Source organism: Semicossyphus pulcher, unplaced genomic scaffold (genome assembly GCF_022749685.1).
Source record: "Semicossyphus pulcher isolate SPU_LCO1_2020_fin unplaced genomic scaffold, fSemPul1.0.p SCAF_4, whole genome shotgun sequence".
Classification (NCBI taxonomy): domain Eukaryota; kingdom Metazoa; phylum Chordata; class Actinopteri; order Labriformes; family Labridae; genus Semicossyphus; species Semicossyphus pulcher.
In genome coordinates this window covers 25,245,734-25,254,146 of record NW_027211715.1, presented here as the reverse complement: position 1 = coordinate 25,254,146, position 8,413 = coordinate 25,245,734, and the positions used below count along the sequence as shown (strand labels likewise).

Sequence of the window (8,413 nt, the reverse complement as noted above, 5' to 3'; positions counted from 1 at the left end):
AAATCACCCAATTTGCCATCAGCCAGCAGTGGTTGGTCTGCCAGAGAGGGTAGGCGGAGCTAAGCAGCTGCTTTTCCGGTCTCTTCAAGTGCTGCGAGTAAACAGTAATCTACTATGGCTGAACAAACAAAGAAAAGATGGATGACTACAGATACAACTTCAAAAAAAAGAAAACAACAAACAATCCAAAGTGAACTACATGCAGAAACATAACAGCAAGCTACATAACAAACAAGGAACAATTATGTCCATGTGCTGCAACATTCCCTAACTTGTGGTTTGCCCTTAATCTTTTGTCACGGAACACGAGGCTTCAGTCAGTCTTACCTAGACACAGTTTTTATGAACACTTTCACTTTGAGTATTTCCCTTTCATTCCTCTATTGAGTTGCTTTTAATCTGAGCTCAAGCAAACTGACAATAACTTACTGCATAACATCTGGACCATGATTTACATTTCCAAAATTAGATCCTTCATATGAAGTCACACAATGTAAATGCACGTTATTATTTTAAGTTATATTCCAAAGTGATGCATCATCCGTGAGCTGTTGTCATGATATTTGGATGTATTTAACATGACGCTAAAAAAGTGGTGTCTGTAATTTATTGCATAAGAGTAAGACTTAGAAAACAGCAGCAGCTCTCTGTTGGAAGGTGTTGGGATTTAGATGAGACAACTTTTTGAAAGGGCTTAGACATTTCCTGGTGAGTTTGGAAAACTCGTTTCTGTTGTCCGACGGTTTCATCGAAAGCTGCGAGTTTCTCCAAGAGCTTCACAAACTGTTCATTAGAGTTGAAGTCAAACAGTACGACTCTTTAAACAACCCTGTTGAGGTTAGCATCATTGCTAAAGAAAGCCAACATTAGGTCCGTAACCAGGAAGTAATTGAACTCACATCAACATCTAACGCTCCACCTGATTCCTCTTCTCGTATTCCAGCCCAGTGCCACAATGTTGGTGTTAAAATGTTACATGCAGCACATTGTGATGATGGAAGTGTAATCGTGATTATTACAAGCGCACTGTTAGTTCTTATATAAGACTATGGTAAAACTGCAGTGTTCTTGTAAGTAAAGACAACAGCTGCTAACACGGAAAAGACGTTCATTGAATCCAATCACTTGCAAGTTGCTTTGGAAGAGTATTTCAACGTTTTATAGTCTAGACTAATATTTTGTCTTGTTTGATTGTTCTCCAGCCACCGCTGAACCTCCTCCATCACTCCCACAGTGTGAGTATCAGTGTTATGTAGGTCTCCAGTCTTCTCTCCAGTGTCTCACTCATACTTTACAATGAATACAACTACAGTAGATTTAAACAGTGAGCGTACAAAGTGTTTCTTGCTCATTTTTTCCAGTGGTGTATACAAACTAAGATGTATTGTTGATTTTCTCTGCAGGTTCTTACACCGTCTCAAAAATCCAGTTTGGCCTCCAGATAGACATAACAAGCTCTACCAGTGGTTCCTACAGCATAAACATCAACGAAGAGGCCCGACCTCAGAGTGGAGACAAATCCAAAGTTGATCACTCGAGCCGAACCTCAACACGCAACATCATACACCTGAAGCCCTGTACTAAATATGAGCACGCCGTGGCATTTATTGATAGCACTGGCAAAGAAACGTCTTGTAACCACACTGGAAAAGGAACGACTGAACTCACAAGTGAAATGAGTGAGTAAAAATAATTCATCTAACTTTTTTTTAATTGAAGAACTAAGTTTAAGTTTGTGCATCACTTTTGTGTTTCAGAAAATGGAGACGTTACAGAGGGCAGCTGTTTCCCTGATCATGTTTGTTACAGGAGTGAATGGGACATCAGCTCTTCAATGTCAGCATCCAATAATGTGAAAGCTAAGCAATGCCCCGATAATTATAGAGTGTTCTGTATCAAACCTGGTAACAACGACATTTGCACAGATTTGACTACAACCTTCACTTCAGGAAACTGTGTGAACTCTACTTTCAGCTTCACCAAAAGCATCACTGTCGGTATGTACAGAAGAATCACCCAGTATATTCCATTGCGTGTTACAGACCGTGTTTCATCATGTTTAATATTTGTACTGTTTGTTGTTTTTTCACAGATTTCTTGAATCCCAGCAAAATAAAACAGGAAATCCCAACTGGACTTCCTGCAAAGATTATTGCAACATTCCCTCCGAACTGTGAGAATCTCACCGTCGATTACACGTGTTTGGGTAAGTGAAGAGACGAGAAGTGGAAAGTGGAGGTGTTGCTTTGTGCACTTTTTAAATGTTAGACTTTTTGTGTCCATGTGTCCATGTTTGAATCTTGTCTTAAACCAAAAGATAATCTCTCACAGGCTCTGAGGCACAAACAGCAGTTGTTGAAATGTTGCCGTTCTTGTGTCTCCTCAGAGAAGTCCAATGCCTCTGAGTCCAGGAGTTTGTGGGAGCTGGAGCCCTTCACAGACTACAACTGTACGGGTCAGATCAAACACAACAATGTTACTGTGAAAAAAACAACTACTATCGAGTTCGACATAGACTGTGGTATGTTGAGTTTCACTTTACTTCACTGCAATGACAAAAAATAAGTTCATATCCTGAGAAAGTACATCATTTGTTGAGTTGAGTGTTACAGACGTCTAATGTGTTTTTACAGATCTTACAACAGAAATCACAGAGGAGAGAGTGACCAACACTTCCTTTGTGTTTAGTTGGACCACGACCAGTCAGAGGTGTAAAGATGTTACCAAAGATCCAAAGTTTTCTTACGCCTGCAGTTGTTATAATTCCACATATGGATGGAGTAAGTAAAACAAGTTATATTAAACATTTTATAAACGTTATTCTTTATTTGGATCCCCATTAGCTTGCACAGAGTGGTTGCTAGTCTTCCTGGGGTCCACACAAAAACATTAACATAAAACACTTTAAAATCAAACAGTGTTAAAACATGAATAAACACAACAAACCAAATCAAACCTGAGATCAGAAAAGAAGTGAAAATGGCTCCACACAGAAACAATAAACATCAGTGGCCTGTAAACAAAGCAAAAAATTAATTTAGAAAAAAATATACACACATGTAGCAATAATAATAATAATAATAAGTATAACAATAAAGTAACAAAGATAATCAAAAAATATTCTCAGACAACAATAACCAAAGAAATCCATATCACTCATCAGTTTTTGATTTGTTCTAAATGTCACATTTGAAAGTCATTTGATACTTGAGTCTCCCACAGACCTACAATGCTACATGCCAACACGTTAGCATGAGTGATGGTAGGTGTAAATAACCTGAGGTTATAGTTCAAGTCAAAGTTTGTAGAATACAAAGTGAAGTATTGAGTCATTGATTGAAGTACGGTTAAAATATCAGGGTTAAAATGGTAATCTGGAATATATTCAGTTGAATAAACGTCTGTTAGTTCTTTATCTATCACCAAGTGAGAGAAATGATGGTGATTAAGCCTTTGGCACAAGGATAGAAGCCCTTACATTTGCTGTGATACCAAGGAACTAAATTCTGCGCTCAGTGACTGATGTGTTTTAAATCTTGGTTGGTCCATCAGAGAGGGTAAAGTCCCCCTATAAATCCTTGGAGTACACAGAGTTACTTTGACCCAACAAACAAGATGGATCATATGAATGATAATGACTGACCTTACAGAGGCATCGCGGCTTAGATTTCTGGGTGTTGAGCAGAAGATGCACCAGTGATTTGTGACTGGGGGCTGTATTGTTTGTAGCAGAGCTAAAAAAATGGTCAAAACGAAAAACAACAAATAAATTTACTTAAAAAAACGAGATTCGATTATGCCAGATATATAATTGAAATGGACGCTATTAAATGTAAAACGCGAACACAATTAATTTTGTACTTCTGAACAAATCAAACAAAAACTATGAAACAACCACAAATAATCTAAATAAAAGTCACCACAGTGATATACACAAGGAGATTCATCCTACCTTTCTATGGCAACAGCACTACACAGTCTCTGTTAGCTTGTAGCAGCCTGCTAGCTGTAGCTAACAATAGTCCAAGTGCAGCACATAGTGGTAGGTAACTTTCAGCTTACGCAATAATGTTCACTATTAGCTCACCTGCATCTGACAGTCCTCTCCTTCACCTTCCTCCTCTTTATCCTCCATGTTTGGCATCACAGTGTGCATCATTCACTAATATATGCGTTAAAATGTTCTTATTCTGCGCACAAAATAAGTCATACGCAAAATCACTGTCGGATTTATGACACGGGCGCACCGGCCAATTTTGTTCTCACCACCTTGCGTATGTTAGTGAATCAGATTCATTGTAAATTGACAAGCGTGTGCCCGCAATACTATAATACTGCATACTACCACGCCCCCTTTTCTCTATATAAGGACATCCACTCGGTGTATCATGAAGAGAGTGTTGAGGTAAAGACTGAAGTCTGAAATGTACCTGTAGCCAGGAAACCAAGGGTGGACAGGACATACATTTTGATTTTCTTGATTGTAAACTAAGACTTTAATTTAATTTTAATTATTATTGATGAGAAGATAGGGCATCAATTCATGATTATTTGATACATTTGGTCAATGCATTAGTAAATTCACAGTCTTAAATGTTGTCTATTAAAGGCTTTTGTTAGAGGAATAGTTTTAATATGCTGTGCAATAAGTCTTAAGGGTGTGTGTTTTATGTTCTGAGAAAGCCGGTCCTTCATCATTCGTGGTCACACATGGTCTGAGGAAGTTCTAACTTTGTTCACAGAGCACGAAAAAAGAAGTAGTAGTAAGAACATATTAATGAATTTGTGCATCAAACATTTGTACGCACGGTTTAAGCACAGATTTATGTGTGCCCACTGTTTGTGAATGAGGCCCAGTGTCTCCACCAAGTGAGCATCCTCATTGTCTAAATTAGCAGTCAGTGATGATTCCCACAGACCACATCCTCTCATTTCCTTCTTATCAATAACAAAAGTGAAGCGGCCTGTAATCAGATGATGAGCAGAGACTTGTTGTAATTCACTGAAACGATTCGTCAACGTGTGTTGATGTTGTCACACATATTCAATCACACTTGCAACGAAATGAAACCAACAATCAAATTGCAGCAAAGGTCAAAGGTCATCATCACTGGAACGTTATTTGGGGGGGGTTATTGAGGTCGAGCCAGGTCCAAAAACAGACCTGCAAGAGAACAAAACAGAGACCTGTGTGATTGTGACTCTAACAGTCTTTTTCAATAGAAAGTAAACATTGCAGCTAAACGTGCTGCACAGTAAAGTATGAAGCGGTCGTTCATAAGAAACAATCCTAAAAAGTAGTAAAGTTTCAGCTCAAGGCCAGAGCTGGTGATCTGCCAATGACATATTGATTCATTGATTAAATAATTAATTAATGTCCATTTTGTTGTCACCAACAAACCAGTCTGCTGATGTTTACTCCAATAATTTCATCTTTGTTGCCTTGTTGTTGAATCAAACACAACAAAACAGCTGATGAAACTATGTTTCAGCTCCAGTTCACAGACGAGGACAAACGTGTTTCATTGACACACTGGATCCTGATGACTACTACAGCTGTGAAGTCCAACCCACCTACAACAACAAGGAAGTTGGCCGAGCAGCTTCAGCTTCATATTACACACGATTTCGCAGTAAGTGTCCAAAAACCAAAAGATTACAGCCAACACACGTGAAATAAAAACAGACTATCCTGACGATGTATTCACCAAGGTGGTGTATTGCATGTGTTGTTGAACACCTGGTTAAGACAACTGTGTGGCATTGAAGTAAACGTGTTCCAGTATTTTTGGGAGAAAGACTCTCTTTTATTTGAATGGATGAATGGAGCATCAACTCAACATTTACTTCGTTATCATTGAAGCATGCTCATCACAAGCTTTTATGATGAACATGAAAATGTCGCTCTAATCATCAGAGAAGTGAAGGCAGGTGCAGAGGTGACAGGAGTCTGGAGTTTGGTACCAGAGTGTTATAGATCTCTTCTATGTAAAATTGTAGTCAATGAATACACTGATAATTTATAAATAAACACATTTACAATGATTATTTTTATTCTGCAGTCACTGTTAATGATTAAAAATAACAATTTTATGAGCAAACCTGTTAAAACTTTCTGTATGACCCGTTTTAATTAATACCACCTATCATTTTGACAATCTACAGACGACAGCACCGCTTTAATTGTTTGTCTAGTCCTCCTCCTCTTCTCCACGTGTTTGGCCGTGGCTCTTATGGTCTACAAAGACTGTGTGTAAGTAGTGAGAAATGATCATTTTACATCCAATCTTCCGCTTTGTTTGACTGTAACATTGTCTCTGGTTGGTTTTATAGTCGAAAAGTTCAATTCTTTAAATCAGATTTAATAAAGACGGAGGCAGAAAAAGATAATGTGTTCAGTAATTTTAACAGCTCAATTCAAAGTACATTATATCAGTTATGAATTTAACTGTATGAAACCATTGTTCTCTATTTCTTCCACAGAGATGTGAATGAAGATCCGATGCTTCAATCACAAGCGAGTGAGTAGATTCTGGGTTTGTTGGTTGTTTCTGAAAACAACTTGAAGTTTAACAATTTCCTGTTTTTTTTTTTCAGTTTATGTAAATGTGCCTTGATCTTCATGCCGTCATAAAGAAGAACTTGATGAAAAAAGGCCTGATGGAACATCCAACCAAATCATCTTCTTCCAATCAATTTGTTCTGTCTGTGGCACGCAGCCTGTTTTGTTTATAATGCCTTATTTGAAAGAAGTCTAACATGTTTAAGTGTTTTTTCTCCTTACTTAGCTTGATTATACATACTTCATTTCTGTTGCTTAAATATGTTTTTGGTGAGAAGTGGAACTTTTGTTTCTTGTTAATATGTTGATCTAAATGACATCAGATTAGATGATGAGATGACACAAGTTTAAAATCAGGGTGGTAAAAGTGTCTTTGATCACCTGACAGCAGCTGTCTCCTCCACTTGAGTCAAATCATGAGCAACAAAAAAAAAAAGGCTTTGGGACTGTTGCTGTGGAGTACGGCCTTTACATGATAATAACCTGTTTTCATTATTTTGTTGTGATTATTTGTGGGGCCGGTTGTGGCTCAGTGGTAGAGTCGGTCGTCTCTCAATAGGAAGGTTGGTGGTCCAATCCCCAGCTCTCCCAGCTGCGATTAGTACTGATTGAAGTTGGGCACTTCACATAGCAGCCTCTGCCATCAGTGCATGAATGTTTGTGTGAAAGTGTCATATAAAGGCACTTTGAGAGGTCGCAAGACTAGAAAGCGCAGTCTATTTACCATAATGTGTAAGCATTTTCTATGACTAGTTGTGCACATGCCAAGTTAGAAGAAAAAGTGAAAGCTGCAGACACGTAGACGTCAATTAAAGACAACGTCTGCTGCCTGTAGGGAATGAATGTAAGAGGTGGAATTTGCAGTTTTGCTTTGTTTTTACAGATGTTGTTGCATTTTTGTATGGAAGAGGATTAGGGTCACTGAAAAAAAAAATTAAGGTCCAATAATTTTTTTTTTTTTTTTTCGGAGAAAAAAAGTCAGAATTCTGACTTTAATCTCAGAATTCTGACTTTGACTCTGAAAAAAAGTCAGAATTCTGAGATCAAAGTCAGAATTCTGACTTTAATCTCAGAATTCTGACTTTTGTATTTTTTTTTTCTCCGAATAAAAATACAATTTTTTTTTTATTGGACCTTAATTTTTTTTTTTTTCAGTGGCCCTAATCCTCTCCCGTATTTTTGACATATTACATGTCATGTCATATTTGTCAGACCTATTATAACCTTATACCAAAAAAAGGAACATTGTATCAAACTTTATTTGGTACTATAACCAGGGCACAAAACCAGCAGACAAGTGAACCAGAGTTTTAATTGTCTTGAGAAGAGGTCACATTTTCAGAATCCACAATTCTACTGATAAAAAACATGATTATCATTTGAATGTGAGCGAAGTGTGTAATCCAATAAATGAAATATTATGGTCCCAGTTTGTCTCAACTTGCTGATAAGAAACGCTGCGTTTTTTTTCCGCAAATTTGGACACAGCCTCGATTATTCTATGTAGCTGTTTGTCACCCATAATCCATTGGGCTACGAGTCGTTAAATGGTGCAATAGTCAGGAAATTCGCATCATATTTACAAGAAATTAACACTGGAAAATAATGTGTCACAATAACTTATAGACCAATAAAGAGTCATGTTTTTTCTAGTGTTTGTAATATGAATATATATGATGAATATATTACTTAAATATACTTACCATTGAGCTGGTATCATTGCAAGTCGTCCATCAACAGCAATGCTTGGTTCAATGATTAGATAAAAACCCATTAAGAGCTTGAAGAACTCACTTTAATGTCCAAACAAAAACCGAAAGCTTTATTGCAACACTTAACATACAAGGAGTT

General features: G+C 37.5%; 1 long non-coding RNA gene across 1 annotated transcript; it reads left to right on the top strand.

The window, feature by feature from the left end:
* Nucleotides 1-1,106: 1,106 nt before the first annotated feature.
* On the top strand, nt 1,107-1,906 carry LOC138607945 (uncharacterized). Its single transcript, XR_011309400.1, has 3 exons — nt 1,107-1,235; nt 1,404-1,679; nt 1,758-1,906. It is a non-coding gene; the product is annotated as an uncharacterized lncRNA (long non-coding RNA).
* The last annotated feature ends 6,507 nt before the right edge of the window (nt 1,907-8,413 follow it).